The following is a 13,562-nucleotide window of genomic DNA, read 5'->3' as shown; positions in this document are numbered from 1 at the left end:
ATTTTAAAAATAATAAAAGTTTGATAAAAGTATACTAAAATCAAATTCACTACGACTACATAGGGTAATTTTTGTAATACTTCCGTCTATTATAACTACGGCAATCTCACCTGACAGCACGGTAGTAATGAACGGTCCTTCATTTGAGCCATTCTAGCGCGCACAAGGTTTCCGGTGTGAGTGGATCCATGGAGTCGAAATACACCAACTCTTTTAGATCGAGTCCTTTTTGGGTTGCAACACAACGGTGCCTACGACAAGTAAGGAATGAGTTGGTATGATGCTCACAGTCGTCATTTTCTCTTTTAGCAACTTACCTAGGTTTGAAAGCGGGTCCTTCTTCGTAAGCTGTTCCTGTTTATAAACGGAAGTACTGCCGGGCGTGTACCTTCCGGCACGACTAGCACGCCTGGATCAATTACAAGACCACACCAGCAACTAACAATAGTGCAGCATCCATAACAGCAGCACCGCTCAACATTGTAGCCATAAGAATGTCGTGACCGGGGCAATCTACGAGGCTTACATGACGTACCTACTTGAAGCGTGATGCCAATTGATTGAGAACCTCGGTAATAAGCTGTGTATGATTCAGCTTCTTTGCGATCTTCTTCAATAGGCGAATGCACGGCTTCTTGCTCCACTGTGAGCTGTCTTTAGCGGTTGATTGATGTTAATGCGAAGCTTCGTGTTTTTCTATGGTCCAAGAATAGCTCCAACATAGGGTTGGGATTGAGCGAATTCTCATCATCGGCACATAGTAGCAATTTAGCTTTCATTAAAATTTGTAGCACCTGTTTGAGATTTGCCAACCTAATTTGCGTACTTTCTTGCAATTGCTGTAATGTGAACTTTGTTTGATCATTAAATTGTAGAAGCACAGTCATTTGGAAAGTACTTGCTTGCCATGCATAACGATTTCGGAAACCGTTTGTTGCCTTTACACAAATTATACAGCCAATCAAGCTTACGACCTGAGTGACGATTTGCATAGAACTCATTAAATTGCTGTACAGATCGTCCCAATTCGCATCCTTATATGGTGCTTTGATTAAATGGCCACGAGCCCGATGACAACCCTTCAATGCAAAAATCATTTTCTTGTGGGATTCTTGCATTAGCCAAAAGTTGGTTGAAGCTCAAATTTTAAATCTTGAGCGAGACCTATATCTTGAAACATCCGTTGCAGCCGGACTGTATATTTATAACCACAAGCTTGTTTTAATTTGAAATCATCATACATCTGCATGAAATGATGCCGAAGCAATTTTCGCAAATATCGCAAATGCATACGCAGTAACTCTTGAGTCACACGGTTCGGCTCTGCGAGTGCTTCATTAGTTTTCCAAGCTCTGCTGTTTTCACTTATCGTAAAAAAAAAAAAAAAAAATTGTGCGTTAAATTTTATACCTTACGCACTAATTTTTGATCTTTCTCATACTTTGCATATTATATATAGTTGTAGTAGGAATGCATACATTTTAAAGTTTAAAATAATGTATGTTCCATATTGACATTGCGGGTGCAATCTTGAGCTAAAGCGATCTAACCCATATACTGATATGAAGCACAAACCGGACTCTTCTTAGAAGTCGACGTTATATTTGTCTAAGAGGCTCGGCGGCCGGCTTAAAATAACCTGTACTGTCGGAGAAACTGTTTACCAACTTGGTAATATTCACTTCGAAATTCTGAGCTGCCGCCACAGCTGCATCGGCGAACTCCTGTTCGGGGGAAGCCGTAACAAATTGTAAATTTTCATCGAATTTTGGTAAATGCAACATCGGCCCACGTTTTCGTATATGCTACATCCACCTTTGTGCGATTCTTCATTGAAAATGATTTGCACACTTTCAGGGAGCCTAATTACAGCTGGATACTTTTTCATAGCAACCAGTAGACTAAATATATGGTTGAAACCATCGATTGGTTTACACCAATCATTATTTGGAGGTAGGGTGAAGACTTGCTCTAATTAGCTGTATGGTTTCGTTAACGCCGCTGGACCGCTCATATTACGTTGCATGACTTCCCATTCGCAACGTGTTGGTATTTGTATCCAACTTTTCATTAATTTGTAGCGGTGTACCTGAAATGAAATAAAAAGAGTACCTAAAACGAAACAAAAGAAGAAGAAATTAGAATCTTTATAAAATTATCAAAAAAGGAACGATACTAGCATACTTACCCAGCACCAGTTTTTTTTCATTATGAAAATTCATTCAAAAATGTCTCTATACTCATTTCCATGAATAAATGACATTTTTGAATGAACAAAACAAGGGTGCCACTCGATGACATTTGCCTTTGTCTTTTCTTACGCCGTAAACACATTGCGCGCGACCCCATGAAATCACAAGTTGGATCCGCGGGATCCAACAAACTCGAGTGTTAGTAACCGAACAAAAAATCAACTAACGAAAACCCTGAAGATACAGCCTGGTTTCACTGAAAACACACGCGCCAGGTTGTATTTCGATAGTTTTCCTGACATTCGGCCGTCTTTTTGCTTCTTTCTTTTTTTTGAGAAAAGTTTTTAGTTTGAAAATTTGGGCATAAAAACACAATCAAAATCAGCCTGCTTGGGAAAAAGGGGGGTTAACCACTCGATACCGAAATAATTTTCGCGGTTCATCTGTGCATGATTTTGTTTGTGTTTTACATTTTAAAACATGTCACACTCAATAGTGGTCTCGCTTTCATGACGGAAATTGCCCTTTTTGTGTATTGAAGTTTCGACAGACTTTCGTCAGTCCCCTTTTTGCTTGAAATCCCAGCAGGAATAAAGTAGTGTCATCTATGCTTTCGATGTTACAAACAAGGGAGAAATTAAACTTTTTAGAACAGACTTTAAATTTAATGTCGCGTCAGGACTCAGACGCAAGCTGTCCCTAAATACCGTCATGACATGACCATTATGTATCATTACATTGCAATGGGCAGCACCGCACAGCGGTCTCATTCCAGCGATTGGAAGAGTGAACAGCTGACAGCTCTACAAATTGCCACACTCGTTAGCGTAGGCTACTCCCGCCAGGGTTGTGTTGGAATCAACAAACACACCACAATTTGTGATTCTCACACAACATGGCCCAAATCAACACAAAGAGTGTTCCCAGACAGCGAGTAAAGGCCTCTTTACATTTGTCGCACATTTGTATGCACGACGTCATTTGACTAGTCATTTTACCGGGATTCATAGGTTATATTCACAGCCACATTTGTACCGGCGTGGGTGAGTTTTGTGACCAAATTGTTGTAGGGCAACTACAAGGAGCCGTGAAAATACACGGGTAACTCGTGATACCATCTGCTACACAAATGTAGCGTATATTACCGCATATTGCCTGTATTAGGCAAACACCAAAAAGGACTGCTTTCAATATCAGAATTTCGTTATGATGAGGATATTTACCAACATTAAAGATACCTCTAGGCGTATCTCAATAAAATTATATTAAATATAACAGTGGTTTCAACCACTACAAACCCATCATTACATCGACCGAATAACTTAATAAGATTATTCGTTCCACACAACCCTTTATCCCGAGTACGCCAACCACAAGCTCGATCAATTAAGCCTCTACTCTCCGCCCATACGCCACCCAACCCCCCTTAAAATGCAAACCAAATAATAACAAGTTCCCGTTCCAGAATGACGGGTTTCTCGGTCAAACGCAACAAGACGGAGCAACGCGTTGACTCCTTCACCGTCTCCTGCCGGTTGTGCCAGAAGAACCACGGCATGCGACTATGCCCGCTGTACCGGGGAATGTCGGCAGAAGAACGCCTCCGGGCCGTCCTTATACACCGGCACTGCCCCAATTGCCTATCGCCGTTCCATCGGTTAGAGATATGCCCTAGCAACGACCGTTGCCACCGCTGCCGTGAACCACACCACACTACGCTTCACATGGAGGACGAGCAAGCACGGCCACGCCCGATCCCTTGCGGGGAGCGCGACGACGACGAAAGCGACGAGGTGCTATCGATCAACATCACCGAGGACACACGATCGTGGGCCCAACAGGTAGAAGAGGAGGAGAAGGAGATGGAAGAGTTCACGCGAAGTGCAGCCGCCTTAGCCATCGCCCCAACGACCAGTGGAGAAGCACGATCCTTCCGACCGCTGCTTCAGCATGAGAAGCAGAAAAATAATCAGCGACACATGGAACACGGGGATGGCGCGGAGACGCGTCCTTTCCGCCCATCGCACCGCAATGCCAGTGGGCGCCGGGGCGGCGCGGAGCCGCGTCCGTTCCGCTCGACCCGACTCTCTACTGGCAGAGCGGCCCCGTATCAACCATACAAGAAGGGTACCACCACCACTATCGTTCCACATCAGGCGCACCCCGCCGGCTTCAGGACAGGGCGCTTACGGGAAACCCATGACGCGATGACGATCACCCGAGCATTTATTGCTATTGCTCCTACAGCGATCATACGGATAGAGGCAGGGGGGCGCCTCCATCTGGTGCGCGCACTCATTGATCCCTGCGCGCCGACGTCCGTGATAGACGCGCACCTGGCCAACGACCTCCAACTCGAACGGCTTAATACGGCCAGAACTACGAAGTGCACACTAGTGTTGCGCGGGAAATACGGGGTAATGAATCGAGTCACGACTCAGGCAACGGTGGTATCACGGCATACGCGTCTCAACCCAACCGCGACGATTGACTCCTCGGTCACGGCACCCTTCCAATTTATGAGACTCGCAGACCCGACTTTCTATCGATCTGCGCCGGTCCTCTTAACACTCGGGGCCGACGTGTACGCCACCATTATGGTTAGTGGCACAGCCCCAGTAACGGTCAATGGGCTCCTCACGCAGCCGACGATCTTCGGACTGGTCGTTTCAGGAGCGTTCCAGCCATAACGGTCTGGCAGCGTTCTTACGCGTCTACAGCGACATCCAGCCTTCATATAATACATAATACATATTACATCCAATTAACCAGGTGCATCAAAACCAAGCAACCCCACGTACATGCATACTAACTTTTCCCTTTTTATTCACAGCTCCGCCAAGAGAGGCTGCATTAGTGATGACCGGGAGTTCACAGGAGATCCCATTGGAATTTTAATTTATTTTAAGTTATTTAATTTATCTAAGTTATCACGCCTCGGGTCGGTTGCTGGCGTACTCATCAGTTTCCTTCTTTGCTCTTTCGAGTTGCTCGCCGCAAGGGGGCCGGCATGTTTAGGCCACCAGCCTAAATATTCGCTACCACCCTAATGTACACTTTTGGCAATTTTAGTATTTACCGGTAACGGCCCACCCCTGCCGAGCGCTAACTTTAAAGGGGAAAACTCGACGAAAGTTAGCTATCGGCAGGTGGTGCGGACCTTTTTCGTTTTTTAAACTTTCTTTCTATTTTGGAACGTTCACGAGCCAGCAGCTAGCCCCAGGTGAGTAGTATAAACCAACCATTTTCGACATTTTTCATTTTTACTAAGTTGCGATTTTGTCATTGTAATTAATATTCGCAAATTAATAGTTTCCATAAATGTGAATTTACCAGGAGTGAGTTGTCGATTTCATTAATTTTGCTCTTTAATCAATATAACTTTTTCTGAAGCTTTATCGCGCTCATCCATGCGCATTTGGATTAATAACATTAGAATTGTACGCTTTGAATTGCGAGTATACTGTGAAATAATTAGCTTTCCTGACGAACAGGAAGTCTGTGAGTGCTTCACCTGCATGAACAAATATTGTGAAATATTTATCTTTTATAAATAAATTGTAACTACTCGGTATTAATTATTCTCTTTTTATTTCTTATATTTGCGTGCGATCGCGCCCTACGACACGGGTGCTCAAAAACATTTGAAACGCCATAAGTCGTAAATATAATCAAACTAGCCTAAACATTTTCCATCTTCAGATCTGATGGCATTTAGTGATTTTACGCAGCAAACAACTCTAATTTTTAACTAATTGACTATTGTTATAAAGCCATATGTCAGTGTGTAAACACTTTTTTCATAAGCAAAAAAAGAAATCATAACAGTAAACAAAATGTATTTCCTATTGACTTACGTGGAACTTTTGTTGTTATTCAAAAGTGTTAACTAAAATTCGCTACATTTTATTTGATTAGTAAAAAGCCTTTAATTACTCAAAAACATTTGAGACGCCATAAGTCGTGAATATAATCAAACTAGCCTAAAAATTTTCCACATTCAGACCTGAGGGCATTTAGAGATTTTACGCAGCAAACAACTCTAATTTTCAACTAATTTACTATTGTTATAAAGCCATATGTGAGTGTGTAAACATTTTCTTCATAAACAAAAAAAGAAATCATAACAGTAAACAAAATGTATTTCCTATTGACTTACGTGGAACTTTTGTTTTTATTGAAAAGTAGTAATTAAAATTCGATACATTTTATTTGATTAGTCAAAAGCCCTTAATTAGTCAAAAACATTTGAAACGCCATAAGTCGTAAACATGATCAAACTAGCCTAAAAATTGTCCATCTTCAGATCTGATGGCATTTAGTGATTTTACGCAGCAAACAACCCTAATTTTTAATTAATTAAACTATTGTTATAAAGCCATATGTCAGTATGCAAACACTTTCGTCATAAACAAAAAAAGAAATCATAACAGTAAACAAAATGTATTTCCTATTACTTACGTGGAACCTTTGTTGTTATTCAAAAGTGTTAACTAATATTCGCTACATTTTATTTGATTAGTCAAAGGCCCTTAATTACTCAAAAATATTTGAAACGCCATAAGTCGTAAACATGATCAAACTAGCTTAAAAATTGTCCATCTTTAGATCTGATGGCATTTAGTGATTTAACGCAGCAAATAACTCTAATTTTTAATTAATTAAACTATTGTTATAAAGCCATATGTCAGTATGCAAACCCTTTCGTCATAAACAAAAAAAGAAATCAAAACAGTAAACATAATGTATTTCCTATTACTTACGTGGAACCTTTGTTGTTATTCAAAAGTGTTAACTAATATTCGCTACATTTTATTTGATTAGTCAAAGGCCCTTAATTACTCAAAAATATTTGAAACGCCATAAGTCGTAAACATGATCAAACTAGCCTAAAAAATTTCCATCTTCAGATCTGATGGCATTTAGTGATTTTACGCGGCAAACAACTCTAATTTTTAATTCATTAAACTATTGTTATAAAGCCATATGTCAGTGTGCAAACACTTTCGTCGTAAACAAAAAAAGAAATCATAACAGTAAACAAAATGTATTTCCTATTGACTTACGTGGAACCTTTGTTGTTATTGAAAAGTAGTAATTAAAATTCGATACGTTTTATTTGATTAGTCAAAAGCCCTTAATTACTCAAAAACATTTGAAACGCCATAAGTCGTAAACATAATAAACTAGCCTAAAAATTGTCCATCTTCAGATCTGATGGTATTTAGTAATTTTACGCAGCAAACAACTCTAATTTTTAACTAATTGACTATTGTTATAAAGCCATATGCCAGTGTGTAAACACTTTCTTCATAAACAAAAAAAGAAATCATAACAGTAAACAAAATTTATTTCCTATTGACTTACGTGGAACCTTTGTTGTTATCATTTATCATTTCATCATTTATCATTTATTGCAAAAATAGTATTAGTACAATAAGATCTAGGATCTTTTATAGTACAACAAAATCGCAATGTAAAAAAGAACAAAAGTCATAACAGAGGGTTATGTAGGTTAAATAATCACATCAAACGTAGAGAATTATCGTAATTTACTAGTATCTAAAATAAACAAATAATTAAATTCAATAACAAAACATTGTATACACTCATACATATTGATGGCGAAATTCAAGAAGTATAATGGTTTCAACTAAAATGAGCATAAAGAACATTTTTAAAGTTGCTTTTATTTAGACTACTACGTACGGATACTGGAATAGAGTTCCATAGGCGAATGGCATTGACAAAGAATAGCCGTCCAGATGTTAGATAGTTATAAGTTGGTACTATTAGGTCGTTGATTCGAGCAGACCTGGGGGAATATTAGCTTATCATATAGGTAACTAGGCTCCTTATACATGATAAGTTGACAAAGGAAAATGCTGTTCCTAGCTTTCAGATATTCGAAGATTTCACAGCCCAGTAGACGCGCTCTCCAGCTGGATATATGATCAAATCTGGCTAAGCCGAATACATAACGTGTAACATGATTAAATGCCACATCAATTTTATGAGCAGACTGGGAGCTCAGTTTACTGTACACTAGCTCATAGTAGCAAATGATCGGCATAATCAATTGAATTGCAAGTTTTCTTCTAACATTGACCGGAGTATAAATAGCAGACAATCGTAAGTTTCTTAAGATATGGTATACTTTCTTAACCACCGAATTTACATGATCATCACAAGACAGCGTCGTGTTAATAACAAAACCAAGATTAGTCACTTTTGAAACGAGTTTGAGACATTTACTGGCAACGCGCAAGGGCGGAATACTTGAGAAACTTATTCGTTTTTTAGATATAGGCAACACGTATGATTTCTCACTCTTCATGCATAAGTCATTTTTCCTAGCCCATTCAAATATGGATATTAAGTCATTATTCAATCTTGAGCATAAATCGTTTGTCCCCTCATGATTTCCCGACAAATATAGTTGGACATCATCAGCATATGCATGCATATGAGTATGCTGGCATGCATTAAATATGTCATTAATAAAAATACTAAAAAGTAGTGGACCCAAGATAGAGCCTTGGGGTACCCCTGCCAATAGTGGTTTTAGACCTGAAGTTTCGGAGCCGACTTTGACAAGCTGGGATCTACCCGTCAGATAACTTCGCATGAGCCGCACTGCGGAGTCATCAAAACCAAAATAATTTTTTTAATTTTAAGCACAGCAGGTCATGGTTCACAGAGTCGAAGGCTTTTGAGAAGTCAAGCAGGCATAATAAAGTCAACTGGTTTTTGTCAAAGGGTGCCCTGATGTCGTCTAAAATTTTTATGATAGCCGTGGACCAACTGTGCTTTGATCGGAAGCCTGACTGGAATGGTGATAGCAGACTATTTTTGCAAACATGGTCTTGAATTTGTTCCGACAACAATATCTCAAAGACTTTCGGGAGTGCTGGCAAAATGCTGATAGGCCGAAAGTCACTAGGACAATCTGCAAACTTAGTTTTTGCAATGGGTATAACCGTGGCAATCTTCCACATATCGGGGAAGCAGGAGGTAGTAATACTGTGGTTGATAATATGCGTCAATGTAGGAAGAATGTACGGGGCAATTATTTTAACAAACTTGAGCGGTATATTGTCCTGACCGATTGCGTTGGACCTTATTTTATTTATGCATCCCGCCACATCAAGTTCCGAAACAGCTGTAAACTCAAATACTTGACAAACAGGAACCACATATAAGGGAGGGGTTGAGAAACTGGTATTAAGCCAAGACGGGTTAGCTTGGCCCACAAAAGCTGCATTAAGATCTTCAGGATTAAGGGAACAGTCAGAACTCTCACTCACATGTATACGAAGTTTTTTCAGATTACGCCACAAAACATGATTAGGCAACGATATATTCAACATTTTACTGTAGTATCTGCAGTTTTCTCTCCTAATATAGGCTGTGGTCTCATTTCGTGTAAGTTTGTATGCACGCCAATTTGCGTCGTTTCGGTTTTTCTTCCAAAGGGAATAAAGCTTATTGCGCTTGATAATCATAGCACGGATGGATCTATTAAACCAAGGGCAAGAGGAAGATCTGTTGCTATATACCCGAGATGGAACGTGAGTTGTATAGAGGTATAAAATAATTTCATTTAAAAATCTCAGCTTTTCATGCACCGAACTCAAGCTCCAACAAGCAGACCAATTTATGCTGGAGATGTCTCCAATAAGGTTATTTACGTCCAGTCGTCGATAATCTGGTGAAATGGATGGTCTAGCTACTGCACTGTGGTTATCGAGCACTACATCAAATGAACAGAAAATTAGATCATGGTCTGAGATAAAGGATAATTGATCAAACTTTAAGACTTTAGACGTATCGGACACAATGAAATAGTCAAGAAGGCTGGGGCAGCAGTTCTGTCCATACCTTGTTGGTACGCACACATTAACCACTTCAAGACCAACACTTGAAACATCGTCTAACAAACGGCAGGTATACGGGTCACTACATAAGAGATTAACATTAAAATCTCCGCAGATAATTATATCAGTGTAATCAACTGCGACCGAGGACAACATTGTAAAATATTCCCTCACGTTGCACAATTTATTAGGGTTATAGACGCACGAAAAAAGGACTTTGGACATTGAACTAGACACTTCAACTAGCAAGTTCTCAGTGACGCCAACAGCTATACTTGATATGATTCTCGACTTAAGATGTTTTTTACAATACATAGCAACACCACCACCTTTCTTTACCTTTCTATCCATCCTATAGAGTACGTATCCCTTTATGCCAAAATGGTCATCAAGTATTTCAGGTTTAAACCAAGTCTCGGAAACACAAATGATATCAACACTGGATTGTTCCAATATCGCTCTGACTACATCCATCTTTTCACCATTTAAACTACGCGCATTAAAGTGCACCACGTTGAAACCTTTATGGTGCCTGCATAGGACATTAAGCAAAGCTAGGCTATTATTCGCAATGCCATTCGCATTTCTTCTATCTCCAAACACTGAGTACAATCCAATTAAAAGCAACTTTAAAGTAAGTTATAGACAAAGCCGAAGTAAAAGAAAAAAAATAAATTAATGTTTGCGCCATCTTTACATAACAAAAAACAATGAATAAGCATATGAACTTAAGGTTAGCGGAATCGATCCAGATCAGCCTCACTGGTAACTTTTGTTGGCTGTGCGGATGTATCAAGTCCATGCCTAACGTAGACGCAGCCACGGAGCGTGAATGCCGCCTGCAGCTTTCCCTGCCGCCTTAATTGGATAGCCGCTTGTAGCAAAAGCCTATTTTCCTTGGTAAGGCTCTCGTATAGGTGGAAGTTTTCCTGGATACCAAGGGGTTCCAGAGAAACAGCGCTTTTCATACGCCTACGGTGCTCCCCAAAAGCACGGAGAGTACGACTGCGATCCAGCGGCGAATGGAACTTGATCACAATCGCACCGTTGTTGCCTGCACGTGAGTGTCTAGTGCGGAAAATGTCCCTTATTTGCGGTGACTGAAAATCAATGGACATGCACACCACGTTAAAAGTACTTTTTAGGTTGTCGCCCTCCTTATACGGGACACCAAAAGCGACAGCATCAGCAGCGATATCAGCAGTCAGTTTTTGCTGAAGTCCTTTTGCCAATTCTTTTTTGAGATTTTCTATTTCGGACTCAGACTTTTCTAATCTCTCCGTCAACAAAGAAATCTGCGTGGATGAGGCAGACAGAGTGTTGGTAAGTAACGAGATCTCCTCTTCGATACGTTTATTTATTTGTTTCTCCACTTCATCTAATCTTTGAGAGACGCCCTCTACCAAAAGCCGCAACTGGGCAGTCTGTTATTGAAAAGTAGTAATTAAAATTCGATACGTTTTATTTGATTAGTCAAAAGCCCTTAATTAGTCAAAAACATTTGAAACGCCAACGTCGTAAACATGATCAAACTAGCCTAAAAAATTTCCATCTTCAGATCTGATGGCATTTAGTGATTTTACGCAGCAAACAACTCTAATTTTTAATTCATTAAACTATTGTTATAAAGCCATATGTCAGTGTGCAAACACTTTCGTCATAAACAAAAAAAGAAATCATAACAGTAAACAAAATGTATTTCCTATTGACTTACGTGGAACCTTTGTTGTTATTGAAAAGTAGTAATTAAAATTCGATACGTTTTATTTGATTAGTCAAAAGCCTTAAATTACTCAAAAACATTTGAAACGCCATAAGTCGTAAACATAATCAAACTAGCCTAAAAATTGTCCATCTTCAGATCTGATGGCATTTAGTGATTTTACGCAGCAAACAACTCTAATTTTTAATTCATTAAACTATTGTTATAAAGCCATATGTCAGTGTGTAAAAACTTACGTCATAAACAAAAAAAAAAAGAAATCATAACAGTAAACAAAATGTATTTCCTACTGACTTACGTGGAACCTTTGTTGTTATTCAACAGTAGAAATTTAAATTCGATACGTTTTATTTGATTAGTCAAAAGCCCTTAATTACTCAAAAACATTTGAAACGCCATAAGTCGTAAATATAATCAAACTAGCCTAAAAATTTTCCATCTTCAGATCTGATGGCATTTAGTGATTTTACGCAGCAAACAACTCTAATTTTTAATTCATTAAACTATTGTTATAAAGCCATATGTCAGTGTGTAAACACTTTCTTCATAAACAAAAAAAGAAATCATAACAGTAAACAAAATGTATTTCCTATTGACTTACGTGGAACCTTTGTTGTTATTGAAAAGTAGTAATTAAAATTCGATACGTTTTATTTGATTAGTCAAAAGCCTTAAATTACTCAAAAACATTTGAAACGCCATAAGTCGTAAACATAATCAAACTAGCCTAAAAATTGTCCATCTTCAGATCTGATGGCATTTAGTGATTTTACGCAGCAAACAACTCTAATTTTTAATTCATTAAACTATTGTTATAAAGCCATATGTCAGTGTGTAAAAACTTACGTCATAAACAAAAAAAAAAGAAATCATAACAGTAAACAAAATGTATTTCCTACGGACTTACGTGGAACCTTTGTTGTTATTCAACAGTAGAAATTTAAATTCGATACGTTTTATTTGATTAGTCAAAAGCCCTTAATTACTCAAAAACATTTGAAACGCCATAAGTCGTAAATATAATCAAACTAGCCTAAAAATTTTCCATCTTCAGATCTGATGGCATTTAGTGATTTTACGCAGCAAACAACTCTAATTTTTAATTCATTAAACTATTGTTATAAAGCCATATGTCAGTGTGTAAACACTTTCTTCATAAACAAAAAAAGAAATCATAACAGTAAACAAAATGTATTTCCTATTGACTTACGTGGAACCTTTGTTGTTATTGAAAAGTAGTAATTAAAATTCGATACGTTTTATTTGATTAGTCAAAAGCCTTAAATTACTCAAAAACATTTGAAACGCCATAAGTCGTAAACATAATCAAACTAGCCTAAAAATTGTTCATCTTCAGTTCTGATGGCATTTAGTGATTTTACGCAGCAAACAACTCTAATTTTTAATTCATTAAACTATTGTTATAAAGCCATATGTCAGTGTGCAAACACTTTCGTCATAAACAAAAAAAGAAATCATAACAGTAAACAAAATGTATTTCCTATTGACTTACGTGGAACCTTTGTTGTTATTGAAAAGTAGTAATTAAAATTCGATAAGTTTTATTTGATTAGTCAAAAGCCCTTAATTACTCAAAAACATTTGAAACGCCATAAGTCGTAAACATAATCAAACTAGCCTAAAAATTGTTCATCTTCAGTTCTGATGGCATTTAGTGATTTTACGCAGCAAACAACTCTAATTTTTAATTCATTAAACTATTGTTATAAAGCCATATGTCAGTGTGCAAACACTTTCGTCATAAACAAA

Source organism: Eurosta solidaginis, chromosome 5, assembly GCF_040869045.1.
Source record: "Eurosta solidaginis isolate ZX-2024a chromosome 5, ASM4086904v1, whole genome shotgun sequence".
NCBI classification, from domain to species: Eukaryota; Metazoa; Arthropoda; class Insecta; order Diptera; family Tephritidae; genus Eurosta; species Eurosta solidaginis.
The sequence above is the reverse complement of the archived record's forward strand: the minus strand, read 5'-3'. Positions refer to the sequence as shown.